Below are 24,350 nucleotides of genomic sequence, written 5' to 3' on the forward strand. Positions count from 1 at the left end.
CTACCTCCCTGCATCCCTCCAACTTTGCCTTCCTCCCTTCCAACTTTCTCTCTCCCTTCCCTCCCTTTTCTTTTCTTGCAAGTGTTTGGGGTGAAAGTCCATGGCAGGCCAGCCCCAAGCTAGGCAAGGTCACTGCCACTGAGCTACAACATCCCCAGACCTGCTGCCACTTCCTATGCAAGTAACTTGAATTATCTCTAAAGAGAAACTCTCACATTAGTCTACTTTCAAAGTAATTTCAGAAGAGTTGCTAACATGGGCATAAATCAGTTATGACAAGTCATTTTTGAAAAGCACGGCACAGCTAATGTTCCTCCAAAGAAGGAGTGGAAAACTTAATTGGTTTTCAGGTCAGCATTTCTAGACTAGTACAAACCCTCCTAATCCTGATCTCTCCTTAGTCCTATGATTTCTTTAAGTGTCCCCTTTGCTCCTGTTCATGGAGTCATGTGTACAGAAATTATACCTGGTTCTATTGAACTCTACTTAATTCTTTCTCACCTCTGTGCTCCTTTGGCCAAGTCACTCCTCAACACTTACTGTAACCCTTTCAATTTTTTTGTCCATTTTCATTTAAAAAACTCTTTCAAAAATTGAACCATTTCGCATGCAGACACAGTCTTCTTGATCTGCTATCAATCCCCCACTACTGACATTGTAAGTTATTGAAATGTACACTTCCGGACCGTTTTCAGATTTTTGATTCCTGTATATCTATCTGTCTATCTATTTACAAACATAACATGGTATTCTGAAAGAATCGTTCTGCTTTTGGAGCTCTACATTGTGTTTTCCAGAAGCAGGCCTATTACACAGAGATGAATCCATGTTACCTAGATTGAGTTCAAACCGGAATGTGCACTCTGATTCCCATTATATTGTTCTACCTACTGATGGACAGTTCAGTTATATCCAGACCTCACCACCTCCCCCATTGAGTAAAACCCTTGTGAAGAGACATGTAGATGCCTTTATGAACATATTGATAATTTTTCATGGCAGTGTTTTCCAAAAACCAGTTAGTAAAATCAATTGATTCCTTTGCAGCCTGAAATTACCTTCATTCCAGTTTACTGGTATAAGAACCGCAGTATATCAGCAACCATTCTCCAATAGTAGTTCAGGCAGAAGTCATTCTAGATAACAAGCAGTGCCGGATCCTCCATGTATTTTACACAGCCCATGACGGGGGACATCCGTCCATTCGTTTAGAACAACTGATGTTTTATGCTGGCATTTAGGTTTATTTAAAGGAGTGATTAGAAAACAGGTGAGACAGACTGATTAGACTCAGTATGTATGTTGGCTTTGTTTTTCTAGGCCTGAAGTTTTCACATTTCAATTAATTGTAGGTTAAGTATCAGGCAGATTCTTCACTGGGCTTCAAATGTGATAAAGTTGCTTCTTATTTTTAAGAAGGCCGTTGCAATCCTGCATTTATTTTACACCTCAGTGCTTGTTTTACACACAAGCACACACACCCACACACCACACACATCAACACACACACAAACACATAATTAGAGCACATTTAACACTCAAATAAAGCTTTACCTACTGATTCATAACTAGGGTATTTTTTTTAATAAGTATTGTGTCTTGGTCTCTACTGGGGAAACATGGTTCAATGTGAGTTCTCTGGTTTGTTGTAGGGCAGTGAACGTTCACTTGTTGGCAATGATATAGAAATGGGGAGTAAGAGTTTAAAAGTTTTTACAGTAGGTAGGCAGAGTCAGAGTATGGAATCTAAGAATAAGAAATTGGGGAATTTCCTCTTTGTTTCTTCATTTCAACCTCCTAATAATTCATGTATATTTTCCAAAAGTCTCCCAGAAAACAAGGACTAGGTCAATCCACATATCAGTGAACCATAGCAGAATGCGACTCTGAATTTCATATAAACAGTCATAAAATCAAAAAGACAGGTGCTGGGGTTTTGGCTCAGCACTAGAGTGCTGGCTTCACACTTTCAAATGTCCTGAGTTGGATCCCCAACACCATACGTGAAAGGAATGAATGAACCAATGCATGAGTGTATGATGAATGAATTAAAGGTATAAGGAGGAGGAGGAAGAGGAGGAGGAGGAGGAGAAATAGAAGAAGATGATGAGAAATTTGACAGAAGGGAAAAAGGGGAGGAGAGTGAGTTTAAAGTGTGGTTTCCAATTCCCAAACGTTAAATTACAGCAGACGGGATAGAGAGAGAAGATGGGAGGGCAGGAGAGGGGGGATAGTAGAGGCTAGAAAAGGTAGCAGAATACAACAGTTACTAACATGGCATTTTGTAAAAACGTGGATGTGTAAACAATGTGATTGTGCAATCTGTATATGGGGTCAAAATGGGAGTTCATAACTCACTTGAATCTAATGTAGGAAATATGGTATCTCAAGAGCTATGTAAGGTTTTAAGCAACCAATATAAAAAAGAGGTCTTCATTTTTCTTTGTAGTTGAGATCTCCTGTTTCCTTGACATGTTTAGTTGTGTTCTCTCCTTTAGTCCTCCCATGCTCTAGTTATTCTGATATGGAAAAACTAGCTGAAATGCCCAACCAGTCTCTAAATCAGTGACACTTTTTCATTAAGCCTAAAGTCACTTTACAATTGCTACAGTCATACTAAATACACTTCTTTGTTTGGAGTTTAAAAGATATTTCCATCAGCTAGATTACAAGGACCTAGAACTCCCATTCTTGTTTATGTAAGAGTGGCTTCATCAGATTAAATGCCGTTCTCTGGAATAACATAAAATAGGAATAATTTACTCATAAGATTCTTACGTAAACCATCTTTATTTACAAAATACTATCTTAAGAATTATTGTTTCATTGAGCTTCAATTGGAGCCAAAGTATAGTCAATTACTGAACTAAAAGCAGTTACTTAAAAACTAAAAATGAGAGATAAGTCAAATTACATTTGAAGAGAGAGCAACAGCATGAGGTTTCTTGTTTGGTTCTGGATGTTGAGTAACAGGCTCATTTGCAGGTGGAAGGAACCCTTCAGGCAACTCACTTGTACTTTCAGAATGGGGGTGAAGAGGGCTGAATTCCAGCTCTTGGGGGAAGATTTTGTGAGGAAAACCCCCTCCCTGCATAGACACTTCGCATTGGAAATGGAGTGGGTGGCGGGTCAGGTGGAAAATAATCTCCAGGTTCTCAGACAAGTTTCCTGGGAGAGGTGGAGGAAAAAAAAAGGTCCTCTTCTCATGAACTGACTCCTTGGGTCAACTGGAAACAAGGCACCTCTGACTGGAGGGAAAGGTGCCAACACAGAGCCAGAGCCAGTTGCTTGGTTTTCAGCATGGAGAGGTGAATCAGGCACATCAGAGTCCAAAGGAGGCATATTAGGAATTCTGTGTTCTGCTGGTCCCGATGCTCTACCACAATTTGAGTAAAACCTATCTTGCCTTTGTAGAGGAAGACGTGCATCAGAAGAATATGGTTGGCCTGGCGGAGGGATCATCAGCCTGCTGGCCTGTTCCCCTGGAGGAGAGAGGGGCCCAGCCTGAGAAGGTGCTCTCTGAAAATCAGTGAACTTATGACAGCTGGATTCTCTTCCTTTACTGCTAGTCGCATGGTCCAGAGGATTCTCCAGGGCCCCTTGACCCTCTTCCTCCTCCCACTGGAGTGAAAGGTGAGAGTGTGAGTGGACCACTCTTTTCAAAATGAGGAGGTCTCCTTTCAGATGAAGGGTGACCTATTGGTGAGGGCCCATTTGGAGAAGGCTTTCTGCCCATTGCTGAGTTGGAAACATCCAGTGCATCATAGGGATCTTTTTCTACAAGTTCAAATCTAAGCTCCTTCTCAGTTAATTTCTGTCTGTTGCGTGCATTTTGTTTCCTGAAATAACTGAGGTTTCTTTCAGCAATCCGAGCTGCCAACTCACTAGCATCTGCTTCTTTCTCGGAGGAATTAATCTTCCCCAGACAGGAACGAATGGTACTCTGCAATTGTTCTTCAAGATATTGGGCTCTCTTTCTGTAGGTCTCCAGCTCTTTTATTGTATGGCTCATCTTTTCTTCGACTTTGGAAAGTTTCTCCTTTTGCTCCACACGGCAGTTTTCCTCCACTCTTAATTTCCTGTGCAGTTTCATCATATTTTCTTGACAGCGTTCCATCATGACTTTAAAGTTCTGCTGTAGGGTCTCATTCTCACTTTGCAGCTGTGCATTTTCGGACTGCAAGGATGCCTGTTCAGTCTGCAGACTTTTAAGGTGTTCTGTAAGGTCTTCCGTGGTTTTCTCCACTTCAGATGAGAAAGTACATTTTTGATTTCTTCCTCCTTCCAAGATTTCTAAGGAGGCCTTTAGCTTATCACCATAAACCAGGTTCCTCAAAGCTCCTTTGGACTCATCCTCCAAGTGAGCACCAATTTCGGGTTCACTCGTCTTTCCCAGTTCCAGGTGACCACCATCCCTTTGGGCTCCCAGGCTTGGAGAAGATCTATCCTTCATCTTCAGCAAGCATTCACTCAGAGACTCCATGTGATTTTCTGTGTCCCTTAGAACTTGTTCTCCAGCTACTTTAGAGTCCTCTAATATGATTTTTGCTTTATTTTGGACACCTCCTTGTTGCCTCTGTGCTTCAGCTTCTCCTTGTATTGTTGGTCTCTGCGTTGGCGGAAGTAGGGATCCTTCATTCAAAACCTCTTTGATTGCCAGCTTCAGTTCTTCCTCATTCACTTGAAAGAGTCTCCAGTTTGTTTTAGCTTCAGCTATTTGTGATCTGAGGGATTCAGATTCACCTTGGAGGGACTGTATCCTTCTTGATAGATGCGCCATCGTTTCATCCTTTTGACCATGTTGAGCCTTCTGTGCTTTGAGCTCTTCTTCTAGAAAGAGCATTTCAACGCCATGGCTGGATTCGGGCCTATGCAGCTTTTCGTCGGTTGCCTCCAGCTGTTGTGCTTCTCTTGAACCCTTCTCAAACCTGCAATCCTTTAAAGATGATTCTAAGCCTTCATGTTCTTTTTCAACAAGGCTCACTTTTTCAAGAAGTCCACATTTTGCCTCAATAAGTCCAGCAAGATTTAGAGCCAGCCTTTTTTCTCTTCCCACGTAAAGCCTGCTACGAACCGACTGAAAACCTCTCCAGAAAAGTGAGAGAACAGCAAAAAATCCAAGAGCTGTACACATCACCAACTCCCAAGGAAAGCCATAAGGAAGATGGCCTGGCTTCATGTCTTCGGACAATGCTGCCACAAACCCTGGGTGCTTCTTCCAGAACCACCCACTAGGATGGCTGAGAGGCAGCCCTTGGCTCCTCCATCACGCCAAGACAGCTTTGGCTCTTGCCACCACAACCACAGCCTGCCCAGGCAGGCCAACACAGGCTGTGGACACTCAGGTGTTTGGTCAGGAACTCCAACCTGCACCAGGCAACGGAGCAGACCACTGTGATCCCCTTCAGGGGCTGAGCGTATGGTGGGTGGTGGGCGTATGGCGGTGGGAGCCATGATCAAAGGCTCCCAGGAGCCTTGTTGTGCTCAACTGCCCATCAGGGGAGTCTTGTCCGCTTCCCTACCCAGTGCATCCTCATGTGCCACAGGTTTCGGTCCCTCCCACTCCAGCCAGAGAGAATTCCTCTCCATGCCACCGACCCCTTGATTTGGTTTAGGCCAGGCCAAGGCGGGGTTAGTAGGAAGATTCCATCCAGTCATAATAACATTCAGTTTGATGTCACTCAAATTCTAAAGCTGACTAAACTGTTCAAACAGCTTTTATGGCCTCTATTGGTCTTTGTGTCCCTTGCCTTTTGTTTGAGTGACTCAGTCCTTTCCCTGCCCTTGTGCTCTCCCTATTTCCTACCTTCCTTGCTTCCTTCCTCCCTTCCTGGGTTTTCCCCTTTTCTTCTTCCTTCTTTTCTACCTCCCTGCATCCCTCCAACTTTGCCTTCCTCCCTTCCAACTTTCTCTCTCCCTTCCCTCCCTTTTCTTTTCTTGCAAGTGTTTGGGGTGAAAGTCCATGGCAGGCCAGCCCCAAGCTAGGCAAGGTCACTGCCACTGAGCTACAACATCCCCAGACCTGCTGCCACTTCCTATGCAAGTAACTTGAATTATCTCTAAAGAGAAACTCTCACATTAGTCTACTTTCAAAGTAATTTCAGAAGAGTTGCTAACATGGGCATAAATCAGTTATGACAAGTCATTTTTGAAAAGCACGGCACAGCTAATGTTCCTCCAAAGAAGGAGTGGAAAACTTAATTGGTTTTCAGGTCAGCATTTCTAGACTAGTACAAACCCTCCTAATCCTGATCTCTCCTTAGTCCTATGATTTCTTTAAGTGTCCCCTTTGCTCCTGTTCATGGAGTCATGTGTACAGAAATTATACCTGGTTCTATTGAACTCTACTTAATTCTTTCTCACCTCTGTGCTCCTTTGGCCAAGTCACTCCTCAACACTTACTGTAACCCTTTCAATTTTTTTGTCCATTTTCATTTAAAAAACTCTTTCAAAAATTGAACCATTTCGCATGCAGACACAGTCTTCTTGATCTGCTATCAATCCCCCACTACTGACATTGTAAGTTATTGAAATGTACACTTCCGGACCGTTTTCAGATTTTTGATTCCTGTATATCTATCTGTCTATCTATTTACAAACATAACATGGTATTCTGAAAGAATCGTTCTGCTTTTGGAGCTCTACATTGTGTTTTCCAGAAGCAGGCCTATTACACAGAGATGAATCCATGTTACCTAGATTGAGTTCAAACCGGAATGTGCACTCTGATTCCCATTATATTGTTCTACCTACTGATGGACAGTTCAGTTATATCCAGACCTCACCACCTCCCCCATTGAGTAAAACCCTTGTGAAGAGACATGTAGATGCCTTTATGAACATATTGATAATTTTTCATGGCAGTGTTTTCCAAAAACCAGTTAGTAAAATCAATTGATTCCTTTGCAGCCTGAAATTACCTTCATTCCAGTTTACTGGTATAAGAACCGCAGTATATCAGCAACCATTCTCCAATAGTAGTTCAGGCAGAAGTCATTCTAGATAACAAGCAGTGCCGGATCCTCCATGTATTTTACACAGCCCATGACGGGGGACATCCGTCCATTCGTTTAGAACAACTGATGTTTTATGCTGGCAATTTAGGTTTATTTAAAGGAGTGATTAGAAAACAGGTGAGACAGACTGATTAGATTCAGTATGTATGTTGGCTTTGTTTTTCTAGGCCTGAAGTTTTCACATTTCAATTAATTGTAGGTTAAGTATCAGGCAGATTCTTCACTGGGCTTCAAATGTGATAAAGTTGCTTCTTATTTTTAAGAAGGCCGTTGCAATCCTGCATTTATTTTACACCTCAGTGCTTGTTTTACACACAAGCACACACACCCACACACCACACACATCAACACACACACAAACACATAATTAGAGCACATTTAACACTCAAATAAAGCTTTACCTACTGATTCATAACTAGGGTATTTTTTTTAATAAGTATTGTGTCTTGGTCTCTACTGGGGAAACATGGTTCAATGTGAGTTCTCTGGTTTGTTGTAGGGCAGTGAACGTTCACTTGTTGGCAATGATATAGAAATGGGGAGTAAGAGTTTAAAAGTTTTTACAGTAGGTAGGCAGAGTCAGAGTATGGAATCTAAGAATAAGAAATTGGGGAATTTCCTCTTTGTTTCTTCATTTCAACCTCCTAATAATTCATGTATATTTTCCAAAAGTCTCCCAGAAAACAAGGACTAGGTCAATCCACATATCAGTGAACCATAGCAGAATGCGACTCTGAATTTCATATAAACAGTCATAAAATCAAAAAGACAGGTGCTGGGGTTTTGGCTCAGCACTAGAGTGCTGGCTTCACACTTTCAAAGGTCCTGAGTTGGATCCCCAACACCATACGTGAAAGGAATGAATGAACCAATGCATGAGTGTATGATGAATGAATTAAAGGTATAAGGAGGAGGAGGAAGAGGAGGAGGAGGAGGAGAAATAGAAGAAGATGATGAGAAATTTGACAGAAGGGAAAAAGGGGAGGAGAGTGAGTTTAAAGTGTGGTTTCCAATTCCCAAACGTTAAATTACAGCAGACGGGATAGAGAGAGAAGATGGGAGGGCAGGAGAGGGGGGATAGTAGAGGCTAGAAAAGGTAGCAGAATACAACAGTTACTAACATGGCATTTTGTAAAAACGTGGATGTGTAAACAATGTGATTGTGCAATCTGTATATGGGGTCAAAATGGGAGTTCATAACTCACTTGAATCTAATGTAGGAAATATGGTATCTCAAGAGCTATGTAAGGTTTTAAGCAACCAATATAAAAAAGAGGTCTTCATTTTTCTTTGTAGTTGAGATCTCCTGTTTCCTTGACATGTTTAGTTGTGTTCTCTCCTTTAGTCCTCCCATGCTCTAGTTATTCTGATATGGAAAAACTAGCTGAAATGCCCAACCAGTCTCTAAATCAGTGACACTTTTTCATTAAGCCTAAAGTCACTTTACAATTGCTACAGTCATACTAAATACACTTCTTTGTTTGGAGTTTAAAAGATATTTCCATCAGCTAGATTACAAGGACCTAGAACTCCCATTCTTGTTTATGTAAGAGTGGCTTCATCAGATTAAATGCCGTTCTCTGGAATAACATAAAATAGGCATAATTTACTCATAAGATTCTTACGTAAACCATCTTTATTTACAAAATACTATCTTAAGAATTATTGTTTCATTGAGCTTCAATTGGAGCCAAAGTATAGTCAATTACTGAACTAAAAGCAGTTACTTAAAAACTAAAAATGAGAGATAAGTCAAATTACATTTGAAGAGAGAGCAACAGCATGAGGTTTCTTGTTTGGTTCTGGATGTTGAGTAACAGGCTCATTTGCAGGTGGAAGGAACCCTTCAGGCAACTCACTTGTACTTTCAGAATGGGGGTGAAGAGGGCTGAATTCCAGCTCTTGGGGGAAGATTTTGTGAGGAAAACCCCCTCCCTGCATAGACACTTCGCATTGGAAATGGAGTGGGTGGCGGGTCAGGTGGAAAATAATCTCCAGGTTCCCAGACAAATTTCCTGGGAGAGGTGGAGGAAAAAATAGGTCCTCTTCTCATGAAATGACTCCTTGGGTCAACTGGAAACAAGGCACCTCTGACTGGAGGGAAAGGTGCCAACACAGAGCCAGAGCCAGTTGCTTGGTTTTCAGCATGGAGAGGTGAATCAGGCACATCAGAGTCCAAAGGAGACATATTAGGAATTCTGTGTTCTGCTGGTCCCGATGCTCTACCACAATTTGAGTAAAACCTATCTTGCCTTTGTAGAGGAAGACGTGCATCAGAAGAATATGGTTGGCCTGGCGGAGGGATCATCAGCCTGCTGGCCTGTTCCCCTGGAGGAGAGAGGGGCCCAGTCTGAGAAGGTGCTCTCTGAAAATCAGTGAACTTATGACAGCTGGATTCTCTTCCTTTACTGCTAGTCGCATGGTCCAGAGGATTCTCCAGGGCCCCTTGACCCTCTTCCTCCTCCCACTGGAGTGAAAGGTGAGAGTGTGAGTGGACCACTCTTTTCAAAATGAGGTGGTCTCCTTTCAGATGAAGGGTGACCTATTGGTGAGGGCCCATTTGGAGAAGGCTTTCTGCCCATTGCTGAGTTGGAAACATCCAGTGCATCATAGGGATCTTTTTCTACAAGTTCAAATCTAAGCTCCTTCTCAGTTAATTTCTCTCTGTTGCGTGCATTTTGTTTCCTGAAATAACTGAGGTTTCTTTCAGCAATCCGAGCTGCCAACTCACTAGCATCTGCTTCTTTCTCGGAGGAAGTAATCTTCCCCAGACAGGAACGAATGGTACTCTGCAATTGTTCTTCAAGATATTGGGCTCTCTTTCTGTAGGTCTCCAGCTCTTTTATTGTATGGCTCATCTTTTCTTCGACTTTGGAAAGTTTCTCCTTTTGCTCCACACGTCAGTTTTCCTCCACTCTTAATTTCCTGTGCAGTTTCATCATATTTTCTTGACAGCGTTCCATCATGACTTTAAAGTTCTGCTGTAGGGTCTCATTCTCACTTTGCAGCTGTGCATTTTCGGACTGCAAGGATGCCTGTTCAGTCTGCAGACTTTTAAGGTGTTCTGTAAGGTCTTCCGTGGTTTTCTCCACTTCAGATGAGAAAGTACATTTTTGTTTTCTTCCTCCTTCCAAGATTTCTAAGGAGGCCTTTAGCTTATCACCATAAACCAGGTTCCTCAAAGCTCCTTTGGACTCATCCTCCAAGTGAGCACAAATTTCGGGTTCACTCGTCTTTCCCAGTTCCAGGTGACCACCATCCCTTTGGGCTCCCAGGCTTGGAGAAGATCTATCCTTCATCTTCAGCAAGCATTCACTCAGAGACTCCATGTGATTTTCTGTGTCCCTTAGAACTTGTTCTCCAGCTACTTTAGAGTCCTCTAATATGATTTTTGCTTTATTTTGGACACCTCCTTGTTGCCTCTGTGCTTCAGCTTCTCCTTGTATTGTTGGTCTCTGCGTTGGCGGAAGTAGGGATCCTTCATTCAAAACCTCTTTGATTGCCAGCTTCAGTTCTTCCTCATTCACTTGAAAGAGTCTCCAGTTTGTTTTAGCTTCAGCTATTTGTGATCTGAGGGATTCAGATTCACCTTGGAGGGACTGTATCCTTCTTGATAGATGCGCCATCGTTTCATCCTGTTGACCATGTTGAGCCTTCTGTGCTTTGAGCTCTTCTTCTAGAAAGAGCATTTCAACGCCATGGCTGGATTCGGGCCTATGCAGCTTTTCGTCGGTTGCCTCCAGCTGTTGTGCTTCTCTTGAACCCTTCTCAAACCTGCAATCCTTTAAAGATGATTCTAAGCCTTCATGTTCTTTTTCAACAAGGCTCACTTTTTCAAGAAGTCCACATTTTGCCTCAATAAGTCCAGCAAGATTTAGAGCCAGCCTTTTTTCTCTTCCCACGTAAAGCCTGCTACGAACCGACTGAAAACCTCTCCAGAAAAGTGAGAGAACAGCAAAAAATCCAAGAGCTGTACACATCACCAACTCCCAAGGAAAGCCATGAGGAAGATGGCCTGGCTTCATGTCTTCGGACAATGCTGCCACAAACCCTGGGTGCTTCTTCCAGAACCACCCACTAGGATGGCTGAGAGGCAGCCCTTGGCTCCTCCATCACGCCAAGACAGCTTTGGCTCTTGCCACCACAACCACAGCCTGCCCAGGCAGGCCAACACAGGCTGTGGACACTCAGGTGTTTGGTCAGGAACTCCAACCTGCACCAGGCAACGGAGCAGACCACTCTGATCCCCTTCAGGGGCTGAGCGTATGGTGGGTGGTGGGCGTATGGCGGTGGGAGCCATGATCAAAGGCTCCCAGGAGCCTTGTTGTGCTCAACTGCCCATCAGGGGAGTCTTGTCCGCTTCCCTACCCAGTGCATCCTCATGTGCCACAGGTTTCGGTCCCTCCCACTCCAGCCAGAGAGAATTCCTCTCCATGCCACCCACCCCTTGATTTGGTTTAGGCCAGGCCAAGGCGGGGTTAGTAGGAAGATTCCATCCAGTCATAATAACATTCAGTTTGATGTCACTCAAATTCTAAAGCTGACTAAACTGTTCAAACAGCTTTTATGGCCTCTATTGGTCTTTGTGTCCCTTGCCTTTTGTTTGAGTGACTCAGTCCTTTCCCTGCCCTTGTGCTCTCCCTATTTCCTACCTTCCTTGCTTCCTTCCTCCCTTCCTGGGTTTTCCCCTTTTCTTCTTCCTTCTTTTCTACCTCCCTGCATCCCTCCAACTTTGCCTTCCTCCCTTCCAACTTTCTCTCTCCCTTCCCTCCCTTTTCTTTTCTTGCAAGTGTTTGGGGTGAAAGTCCATGGCAGGCCAGCCCCAAGCTAGGCAAGGTCACTGCCACTGAGCTACAACATCCCCAGACCTGCTGCCACTTCCTATGCAAGTAACTTGAATTATCTCTAAAGAGAAACTCTCACATTAGTCTACTTTCAAAGTAATTTCAGAAGAGTTGCTAACATGGGCATAAATCAGTTATGACAAGTCATTTTTGAAAAGCACGGCACAGCTAATGTTCCTCCAAAGAAGGAGTGGAAAACTTAATTGGTTTTCAGGTCAGCATTTCTAGACTAGTACAAACCCTCCTAATCCTGATCTCTCCTTAGTCCTATGATTTCTTTAAGTGTCCCCTTTGCTCCTGTTCATGGAGTCATGTGTACAGAAATTATACCTGGTTCTATTGAACTCTACTTAATTCTTTCTCACCTCTGTGCTCCTTTGGCCAAGTCACTCCTCAACACTTACTGTAACCCTTTCAATTTTTTTGTCCATTTTCATTTAAAAAACTCTTTCAAAAATTGAACCATTTCGCATGCAGACACAGTCTTCTTGATCTGCTATCAATCCCCCACTACTGACATTGTAAGTTATTGAAATGTACACTTCCGGACCGTTTTCAGATTTTTGATTCCTGTATATCTATCTGTCTATCTATTTACAAACATAACATGGTATTCTGAAAGAATCGTTCTGCTTTTGGAGCTCTACATTGTGTTTTCCAGAAGCAGGCCTATTACACAGAGATGAATCCATGTTACCTAGATTGAGTTCAAACCGGAATGTGCACTCTGATTCCCATTATATTGTTCTACCTACTGATGGACAGTTCAGTTATATCCAGACCTCACCACCTCCCCCATTGAGTAAAACCCTTGTGAAGAGACATGTAGATGCCTTTATGAACATATTGATAATTTTTCATGGCAGTGTTTTCCAAAAACCAGTTAGTAAAATCAATTGATTCCTTTGCAGCCTGAAATTACCTTCATTCCAGTTTACTGGTATAAGAACCGCAGTATATCAGCAACCATTCTCCAATAGTAGTTCAGGCAGAAGTCATTCTAGATAACAAGCAGTGCCGGATCCTCCATGTATTTTACACAGCCCATGACGGGGGACATCCGTCCATTCGTTTAGAACAACTGATGTTTTATGCTGGCAATTTAGGTTTATTTAAAGGAGTGATTAGAAAACAGGTGAGACAGACTGATTAGACTCAGTATGTATGTTGGCTTTGTTTTTCTAGGCCTGAAGTTTTCACATTTCAATTAATTGTAGGTTAAGTATCAGGCAGATTCTTCACTGGGCTTCAAATGTGATAAAGTTGCTTCTTATTTTTAAGAAGGCCGTTGCAATCCTGCATTTATTTTACACCTCAGTGCTTGTTTTACACACAAGCACACACACCCACACACCACACACATCAACACACACACAAACACATAATTAGAGCACATTTAACACTCAAATAAAGCTTTACCTACTGATTCATAACTAGGGTATTTTTTTTAATAAGTATTGTGTCTTGGTCTCTACTGGGGAAACATGGTTCAATGTGAGTTCTCTGGTTTGTTGTAGGGCAGTGAACGTTCACTTGTTGGCAATGATATAGAAATGGGGAGTAAGAGTTTAAAAGTTTTTACAGTAGGTAGGCAGAGTCAGAGTATGGAATCTAAGAATAAGAAATTGGGGAATTTCCTCTTTGTTTCTTCATTTCAACCTCCTAATAATTCATGTATATTTTCCAAAAGTCTCCCAGAAAACAAGGACTAGGTCAATCCACATATCAGTGAACCATAGCAGAATGCGACTCTGAATTTCATATAAACAGTCATAAAATCAAAAAGACAGGTGCTGGGGTTTTGGCTCAGCACTAGAGTGCTGGCTTCACACTTTCAAATGTCCTGAGTTGGATCCCCAACACCATACGTGAAAGGAATGAATGAACCAATGCATGAGTGTATGATGAATGAATTAAAGGTATAAGGAGGAGGAGGAAGAGGAGGAGGAGGAGGAGAAATAGAAGAAGATGATGAGAAATTTGACAGAAGGGAAAAAGGGGAGGAGAGTGAGTTTAAAGTGTGGTTTCCAATTCCCAAACGTTAAATTACAGCAGACGGGATAGAGAGAGAAGATGGGAGGGCAGGAGAGGGGGGATAGTAGAGGCTAGAAAAGGTAGCAGAATACAACAGTTACTAACATGGCATTTTGTAAAAACGTGGATGTGTAAACAATGTGATTGTGCAATCTGTATATGGGGTCAAAATGGGAGTTCATAACTCACTTGAATCTAATGTAGGAAATATGGTATCTCAAGAGCTATGTAAGGTTTTAAGCAACCAATATAAAAAAGAGGTCTTCATTTTTCTTTGTAGTTGAGATCTCCTGTTTCCTTGACATGTTTAGTTGTGTTCTCTCCTTTAGTCCTCCCATGCTCTAGTTATTCTGATATGGAAAAACTAGCTGAAATGCCCAACCAGTCTCTAAATCAGTGACACTTTTTCATTAAGCCTAAAGTCACTTAACAATTGCTACAGTCATACTAAATACACTTCTTTGTTTGGAGTTTAAAAGATATTTCCATCAGCTAGATTACAAGGACCTAGAACTCCCATTCTTGTTTATGTAAGAGTGGCTTCATCAGATTAAATGCCGTTCTCTGGAATAACATAAAATAGGAATAATTTACTCATAAGATTCTTACGTAAACCATCTTTATTTACAAAATACTATCTTAAGAATTATTGTTTCATTGAGCTTCAATTGGAGCCAAAGTATAGTCAATTACTGAACTAAAAGCAGTTACTTAAAAACTAAAAATGAGAGATAAGTCAAATTACATTTGAAGAGAGAGCAACAGCATGAGGTTTCTTGTTTGGTTCTGGATGTTGAGTAACAGGCTCATTTGCAGGTGGAAGGAACCCTTCAGGCAACTCACTTGTACTTTCAGAATGGGGGTGAAGAGGGCTGAATTCCAGCTCTTGAGGGAAGATTTTGTGAGGAAAACCCCCTCCCTGCATAGACACTTCGCATTGGAAATGGAGTGGGTGGCGGGTCAGGTGGAAAATAATCTCCAGGTTCTCAGACAAGTTTCCTGGGAGAGGTGGAGGAAAAAAAAAGGTCCTCTTCTCATGAACTGACTCCTTGGGTCAACTGGAAACAAGGCACCTCTGACTGGAGGGAAAGGTGCCAACACAGAGCCAGAGCCAGTTGCTTGGTTTTCAGCATGGAGAGGTGAATCAGGCACATCAGAGTCCAAAGGAGGCATATTAGGAATTCTGTGTTCTGCTGGTCCCGATGCTCTACCACAATTTGAGTAAAACCTATCTTGCCTTTGTAGAGGAAGACGTGCATCAGAAGAATATGGTTGGCCTGGCGGAGGGATCATCAGCCTGCTGGCCTGTTCCCCTGGAGGAGAGAGGGGCCCAGCCTGAGAAGGTGCTCTCTGAAAATCAGTGAACTTATGACAGCTGGATTCTCTTCCTTTACTGCTAGTCGCATGGTCCAGAGGATTCTCCAGGGCCCCTTGACCCTCTTCCTCCTCCCACTGGAGTGAAAGGTGAGAGTGTGAGTGGACCACTCTTTTCAAAATGAGGAGGTCTCCTTTCAGATGAAGGGTGACCTATTGGTGAGGGCCCATTTGGAGAAGGCTTTCTGCCCATTGCTGAGTTGGAAACATCCAGTGCATCATAGGGATCTTTTTCTACAAGTTCAAATCTAAGCTCCTTCTCAGTTAATTTCTGTCTGTTGCGTGCATTTTGTTTCCTGAAATAACTGAGGTTTCTTTCAGCAATCCGAGCTGCCAACTCACTAGCATCTGCTTCTTTCTCGGAGGAAGTAATCTTCCCCAGACAGGAACGAATGGTACTCTGCAATTGTTCTTCAAGATATTGGGCTCTCTTTCTGTAGGTCTCCAGCTCTTTTATTGTATGGCTCATCTTTTCTTCGACTTTGGAAAGTTTCTCCTTTTGCTCCACACGGCAGTTTTCCTCCACTCTTAATTTCCTGTGCAGTTTCATCATATTTTCTTGACAACGTTCCATCATGAATTTAAAGTTCTGCTGTAGGGTCTCATTCTCACTTTGCAGCTGTGCATTTTCGGACTGCAAGGATGCCTGTTCAGTCTGCAGACTTTTAAGGTGTTCTGTAAGGTCTTCCGTGGTTTTCTCCACTTCAGATGAGAAAGTACATTTTTGATTTCTTCCTCCTTCCAAGATTTCTAAGGAGGCCTTTAGCTTATCACCATAAACCAGGTTCCTCAAAGCTCCTTTGGACTCATCCTCCAAGTGAGCACCAATTTCGGGTTCACTCGTCTTTCCCAGTTCCAGGTGACCACCATCCCTTTGGGCTCCCAGGCTTGGAGAAGATCTATCCTTCATCTTCAGCAAGCATTCACTCAGAGACTCCATGTGATTTTCTGTGTCCCTTAGAACTTGTTCTCCAGCTACTTTAGAGTCCTCTAATATGATTTTTGCTTTATTTTGGACACCTCCTTGTTGCCTCTGTGCTTCAGCTTCTCCTTGTATTGTTGGTCTCTGCGTTGGCGGAAGTAGGGATCCTTCATTCAAAACCTCTTTGATTGCCAGCTTCCGTTCTTCCTCATTCACTTGAAAGAGTCTCCAGTTTGTTTTAGCTTCAGCTATTTGTGATCTGAGGGATTCAGATTCACCTTGGAGGGACTGTATCCTTCTTGATAGATGCGCCATCGTTTCATCCTGTTGACCATGTTGAGCCTTCTGTGCTTTGAGCTCTTCTTCTAGAAAGAGCATTTCAACGCCATGGCTGGATTCGGGCCTATGCAGCTTTTCGTCGGTTGCCTCCAGCTGTTGTGCTTCTCTTGAACCCTTCTCAAACCTGCAATCCTTTAAAGATGATTCTAAGCCTTCATGTTCTTTTTCAACAAGGCTCACTTTTTCAAGAAGTCCACATTTTGCCTCAATAAGTCCAGCAAGATTTAGAGCCAGCCTTTTTTCTCTTCCCACGTAAAGCCTGCTACGAACCGACTGAAAACCTCTCCAGAAAAGTGAGAGAACAGCAAAAAATCCAAGAGCTGTACACATCACCAACTCCCAAGGAAAGCCATGAGGAAGATGGCCTGGCTTCATGTCTTCGGACAATGCTGCCACAAACCCTGGGTGCTTCTTCCAGAACCACCCACTAGGATGGCTGAGAGGCAGCCCTTGGCTCCTCCATCACGCCAAGACAGCTTTGGCTCTTGCCACCACAACCACAGCCTGCCCAGGCAGGCCAACACAGGCTGTGGACACTCAGGTGTTTGGTCAGGAACTCCAACCTGCACCAGGCAACGGAGCAGACCACTGTGATCCCCTTCAGGGGCTGAGCGTATGGTGGGTGGTGGGCGTATGGCGGTGGGAGCCATGATCAAAGGCTCCCAGGAGCCTTGTTGTGCTCAACTGCCCATCAGGGGAGTCTTGTCCGCTTCCCTACCCAGTGCATCCTCATGTGCCACAGGTTTCGGTCCCTCCCACTCCAGCCAGAGAGAATTCCTCTCCATGCCACCCACCCCTTGATTTGGTTTAGGCCAGGCCAAGGCGGGGTTAGTAGGAAGATTCCATCCAGTCATAATAACATTCAGTTTGATGTCACTCAAATTCTAAAGCTGACTAAACTGTTCAAACAGCTTTTATGGCCTCTATTGGTCTTTGTGTCCCTTGCCTTTTGTTTGAGTGACTCAGTCCTTTCCCTGCCCTTGTGCTCTCCCTATTTCCTACCTTCCTTGCTTCCTTCCTCCCTTCCTGGGTTTTCCCCTTTTCTTCTTCCTTCTTTTCTACCTCCCTGCATCCCTCCAACTTTGCCTTCCTCCCTTCCAACTTTCTCTCTCCCTTCCCTCCCTTTTCTTTTCTTGCAAGTGTTTGGGGTGAAAGTCCATGGCAGGCCAGCCCCAAGCTAGGCAAGGTCACTGCCACTGAGCTACAACATCCCCAGACCTGCTGCCACTTCCTATGCAAGTAACTTGAATTATCTCTAAAGAGAAACTCTCACATTAGTCTACTTTCAAAGTAATTTCAGAAGAGTTGCTAACATGGGCATAAATCAGTTATGACAAGTCATTTTTGAAAAGCACGGCACAGCTAATGTTCCTCCAAAGAAGGAGTGGAAAACTTAATTGGTTTTCAGGTCAGCATTTCTAGACTAGTACAAACCCTCCTAATCCTGATCTCTCCTTAGTCCTATGATTTCTTTAAGTGTCCCCTTTGCTCCTGTTCATGGAGTCATGTGTACAGAAATTATACCTGGTTCTATTGAACTCTACTTAATTCTTTCTCACCTCTGTGCTCCTTTGGCCAAGTCACTCCTCAACACTTACTGTAACCCTTTCAATTTTTTTGTCCATTTTCATTTAAAAACTCTTTCAAAAATTGAACCATTTCGCATGCAGACACAGTCTTCTTGATCTGCTATCAATCCCCCACTACTGACATTGTAAGTTATTGAAATGTACACTTCCGGACCGTTTTCAGATTTTTGATTCCTGTATATCTATCTGTCTATCTATTTACAAACATAACATGGTATTCTGAAAGAATCGTTCTGCTTTTGGAGCTCTACATTGTTTTTCCAGAAGCAGGCCTATTACACAGAGATGAATCCATGTTACCTAGATTGAGTTCAAACCGGAATGTGCACTCTGATTCCCATTATATTGTTCTACCTACTGATGGACAGTTCAGTTATATCCAGACCTCACCACCTCCCCCATTGAGTAAAACCCTTGTGAAGAGACATGTAGATGCCTTTATGAACATATTGATAATTTTTCATGGCAGTGTTTTCCAAAAACCAGTTAGTAAAATCAATTGATTCCTTTGCAGCCTGAAATTACCTTCATTCCAGTTTACTGGTATAAGAACCGCAGTATATCAGCAACCATTCTCCAATAGTAGTTCAGGCAGAAGTCATTCTAGATAACAAGCAGTGCCGGATCCTCCATGTATTTTACACAGCCCATGACGGGGGACATCCGTCCATTCGTTTAGAACAACTGATGTTTTATGCTGGCAATTTAGGTTTATTTAAAGGAGTGATTAGAAAACAGGTGAGACAGACTGATTAGATTCAGTATGTATGTTGGCTTTGTTTTTCTAGGCCTGAAGTTTTCACATTTCAATTAATTGTAGGTTAAGTATCAGGCAGATTCTTCACTGGGCTTCAAATGTGATAAAGTTGCTTCTTATTTTTAAGAAGGCCGTTGCAATCCTGCATTTATTTTACACCTCAGTGCTTGTTTTACACACAAGCACACACACCCACACACCACACACATCAACACACACACAAACACATAATTAGAGCACATTTAACACTCAAATAAAGCTTTACCTACTGATTCATAACTAGGGTATTTTTTTTAATAAGTATTGTGTCTTGGTCTCTACTGGGGAAACATGGTTCAATGTGAGTTCTCTGGTTTGTTGTAGGGCAGTGAACGTTCACTTGTTGGCAATGATATAGAAATGGGGAGTAAGAGTTTAAAAGTTTTTACAGTAGGTAGGCAGAGTCAGAGTATGGAATCTAAGAATAAGAAATTGGGGAATTTCCTCTTTGTTTCTTCATTTCAACCTCCTAATAATTCATGTATATTTTCCAAAAGTCTCCCAGAAAACAAGGACTAGGTCAATCCACATATCAGTGAACCATAGCAGAATGCGACTCTGAATTTCATATAAACAGTCATAAAATCAAAAAGACAGGTGCTGGGGTTTTGGCTCAGCACTAGAGTGCTGGCTTCACACTTTCAAATGTCCTGAGTTGGATCCCCAACACCATACGTGAAAGGAATGAATGAACCAATGCATGAGTGTATGATGAATGAATTAAAGGTATAAGGAGGAGGAGGAAGAGGAGGAGGAGGAGGAGAAATAGAAGAAGATGATGAGAAATTTGACAGAAGGGAAAAAGGGGAGGAGAGTGAGTTTAAAGTGTGGTTTCCAATTCCCAAACGTTAAATTACAGCAGACGGGATAGAGAGAGAAGATGGGAGGGCAGGAGAGGGGGGATAGTAGAGGCTAGAAAAGGTAGCAGAATACAACAGTTACTAACATGGCATTTTGTAAAAACGTGGATGTGTAAACAATGTGATTGTGCAATCTGTATATGGGGTCAAAATGGGAGTTCATAACTCACTTGAATCTAATGTAGGAAATATGGTATCTCAAGAGCTATGTAAGGTTTTAAGCAACCAATATAAAAAAGAGGTCTTCATTTTTCTTTGTAGTTGAGATCTCCTGTTTCCTTGACATGTTTAGTTGTGTTCTCTCCTTTAGTCCTCCCATGCTCTAGTTATTCTGATATGGAAAAACTAGCTGAAATGCCCAACCAGTCTCTAAATCAGTGACACTTTTTCATTAAGCCTAAAGTCACTTTACAATTGCTACAGTCATACTAAATACACTTCTTTGTTTGGAGTTTAAAAGATATTTCCATCAGCTAGATTACAAGGACCTAGAACTCCCATTCTTGTTTATGTAAGAGTGGCTTCATCAGATTAAATGCCGTTCTCTGGAATAACATAAAATAGGAATAATTTACTCATAAGATTCTTACGTAAACCATCTTTATTTACAAAATACTATCTTAAGAATTATTGTTTCATTGAGCTTCAATTGGAGCCAAAGTATAGTCAATTACTGAACTAAAAGCAGTTACTTAAAAACTAAAAATGAGAGATAAGTCAAATTACATTTGAAGAGAGAGCAACAGCATGAGGTTTCTTGTTTGGTTCTGGATGTTGAGTAACAGGCTCATTTGCAGGTGGAAGGAACCCTTCAGGCAACTCACTTGTACTTTCAGAATGGGGGTGAAGAGGGCTGAATTCCAGCTCTTGAGGGAAGATTTTGTGAGGAAAACCCCCTCCCTGCATAGACACTTCGCATTGGAAATGGAGTGGGTGGCGGGTCAGGTGGAAAATAATCTCCAGGTTCTCAGACAAGTTTCCTGGGAGAGGTGGAGGAAAAAAAAAGGTCCTCTTCTCATGAACTGACTCCTTGGGTCAACTGGAAACAAGGCACCTCTGACTGGAGGGAAAGGTGCCAACACAGAGCCAGAGCCAGTTGCTTGGTTTTCAGCATGGAGAGGTGAATCAGGCACATCAGAGTCCAAAGGAGGCATATTAGGAATTCTGTGTTCTGCTGGTCCCGATGCTCTACCACAATTTGAGTAAAACCTATCTTGCCTTTGTAGAGGAAGACGTGCATCAGAAGAATATGGTTGGCCTGGCGGAGGGATCATCAGCCTGCTGGCCTGTTCCCCTGGAGGAGAGAGGGGCCCAGCCTGAGAAGGTGCTCTCTGAAAATCAGTGAACTTATGACAGCTGGATTCTCCTCCTTTACTGCTAGTCGCATGGTCCAGAGGATTCTCCAGGGCCCCTTGACCCTCTTCCTCCTCCCACTGGAGTGAAAGGTGAGAGTGTGAGTGGACCACTCTTTTCAAAATGAGGAGGTCTCCTTTCAGATGAAGGGTGACCTATTGGTGAGGGCCCATTTGGAGAAGGCTTTCTGCCCATTGCTGAGTTGGAAACATCCAGTGCATCATAGGGATCTTTTTCTACAAGTTCAAATCTAAGCTCCTTCTCAGTTAATTTCTGTCTGTTGCGTGCATTTTGTTTCCTGAAATAACTGAGGTTTCTTTCAGCAATCCGAGCTGCCAACTCACTAGCATCTGCTTCTTTCTCGGAGGAATTAATCTTCCCCAGACAGGAACGAATGGTACTCTGCAATTGTTCTTCAAGATATTGGGCTCTCTTTCTGTAGGTCTCCAGCTCTTTTATTGTATGGCTCATCTTTTCTTCGACTTTGGAAAGTTTCTCCTTTTGCTCCACACGGCAGTTTTCCTCCACTCTTAATTTCCTGTGCAGTTTCATCATATTTTCTTGACAGCGTTCCATCATGACTTTAAAGTTCTGCTGTAGGGTCTCATTCTCACTTTGCAGCTGTGCATTTTCGGACTGCAAGGATGCCTGTTCAGTCTGCAGACTTTTAAGGTGTTCTGTAAGGTCTTCCGTGGTTTTCTCCACTTCAGATGAGAAAGTACATTTTTGATTTCTTCCTCCTTCCAAGATTTCTAAGGAGGCCTTTAGCTTATCACCATAAACCAGGTTCCTCAAAGCTCCTTTGGACTCATCCTCCAAGTGAGCACCAATTTCGGGTTCACTCGTCTTTCCCAGTTCCAGGTGACCACCATCCCTTTGGGCTCCCAGGCTTGGAGAAGATCTATCCTTCATCTTCAGCAAGCATTCACTCAGAGACTCCATGTGATTTTCTGTGTCCCTTAGAACTTGTTCTCCAGCTACTTTAGAGTCCTCTAATATGATTTTTGCTTTATTTTGGACACCTCCTTGTTGCCTCTGTGCTTCAGCTTCTCCTTGTATTGTTGGTCTCTGCGTTGGCGGAAGTAGGGATCCTTCATTCAAAACCTCTTTGATTGCCAGCTTCAGTTCTTCCTCATTCACTTGAAAGAGTCTCCAGTTTGTTTTAGCTTCAGCTATTTGTGATCTGAGGGATTCAGATTCACCTTGGAGGGACTGTATCCTTCTTGATAGATGCGCCATCGTTTCATCCTGTTGACCATGTTGAGCCTTCTGTGCTTTGAGCTCTTCTTCTAGAAAGAGCATTTCAACGCCATGGCTGGATTCGGGCCTATGCAGCTTTTTGTCGGTTGCCTCCAGCTGTTGTGCTTCTCTTGAACCCTTCTCAAACCTGCAATCCTTTAAAGATGATTCTAAGCCTTCATGTTCTTTTTCAACAAGGCTCACTTTTTCAAGAAGTCCACATTTTGCCTCAACAAGTCCAGCAAGATTTAGAGCCAGCCTTTTTTCTCTTCCCACGTAAAGCCTGCTACGAACCAACTGAAAACCTCTCCAGAAAAGTGAGAGAACAGCAAAAAATCCAAGAGCTGTACACATCACCAACTCCCAAGGAAAGCCATAAGGAAGATGGCCTGGCTTCATGTCTTCGGACAATGCTGCCACAAACCCTGGGTGCTTCTTCCAGAACCACCCACTAGGATGGCTGAGAGGCAGCCCTTGGCTCCTCCATCACGCCAAGACAGCTTTGGCTCTTGCCACCACAACCACAGCCTGCCCAGGCAGGCCAACACAGGCTGTGGACACTCAGGTGTTTGGTCAGGAACTCCAACCTGCACCAGGCAACGGAGCAGACCACTGTGATCCCCTTCAGGGGCTGAGCGTATGGTGGGTGGTGGGCGTATGGCGGTGGGAGCCATGATCAAAGGCTCCCAGGAGCCTTGTTGTGCTCAACTGCCCATCAGGGGAGTCTTGTCCGCTTCCCTACCCAGTGCATCCTCATGTGCCACAGGTTTCGGTCCCTCCCACTCCAGCCAGAGAGAATTCCTCTCCATGCCACCCACCCCTTGATTTGGTTTAGGCCAGGCCAAGGCGGGGTTAGTAGGAAGATTCCATCCAGTCATAATAACATTCAGTTTGATGTCACTCAAATTCTAAAGCTGACTAAACTGTTCAAACAGCTTTTATGGCCTCTATTGGTCTTTGTGTCCCTTGCCTTTTGTTTGAGTGACTCAGTCCTTTCCCTGCCCTTGTGCTCTCCCTATTTCCTACCTTCCTTGCTTCCTTCCTCCCTTCCTGGGTTTTCCCCTTTTCTTCTTCCTTCTTTTCTACCTCCCTGCATCCCTCCAACTTTGCCTTCCTCCCTTCCAACTTTCTCTCTCCCTTCCCTCCCTTTTCTTTTCTTGCAAGTGTTTGGGGTGAAAGTCCATGGCAGGCCAGCCCCAAGCTAGGCAAGGTCACTGCCACTGAGCTACAACATCCCCAGACCTGCTGCCACTTCCTATGCAAGTAACTTGAATTATCTCTAAAGAGAAACTCTCACATTAGTCTACTTTCAAAGTAATTTCAGAAGAGTTGCTAACATGGGCATAAATCAGTTATGACAAGTCATTTTTGAAAAGCACGGCACAGCTAATGTTCCTCCAAAGAAGGAGTGGAAAACTTAATTGGTTTTCAGGTCAGCATTTCTAGACTAGTACAAACCCTCCTAATCCTGATCTCTCCTTAGTCCTATGATTTCTTTAAGTGTCCCCTTTGCTCCTGTTCATGGAGTCATGTGTACAGAAATTATACCTGGTTCTATTGAACTCTACTTAATTCTTTCTCACCTCTGTGCTCCTTTGGCCAAGTCACTCCTCAACACTTACTGTAACCCTTTCAATTTTTTTGTCCATTTTCATTTAAAAAACTCTTTCAAAAATTGAACCATTTCGCATGCAGACACAGTCTTCTTGATCTGCTATCAATCCCCCACTACTGACATTGTAAGTTATTGAAATGTACACTTCCGGACCGTTTTCAGATTTTTGATTCCTGTATATCTATCTGTCTATCTATTTACAAACATAACATGGTATTCTGAAAGAATCGTTCTGCTTTTGGAGCTCTACATTGTGTTTTCCAGAAGCAGGCCTATTACACAGAGATGAATCCATGTTACCTAGATTGAGTTCAAACCGGAATGTGCACTCTGATTCCCATTATATTGTTCTACCTACTGATGGACAGT

This window comes from Callospermophilus lateralis, unplaced genomic scaffold (genome assembly GCF_048772815.1).
Source record: "Callospermophilus lateralis isolate mCalLat2 unplaced genomic scaffold, mCalLat2.hap1 Scaffold_66, whole genome shotgun sequence".
Lineage (NCBI taxonomy): Eukaryota > Metazoa > Chordata > Mammalia > Rodentia > Sciuridae > Callospermophilus > Callospermophilus lateralis.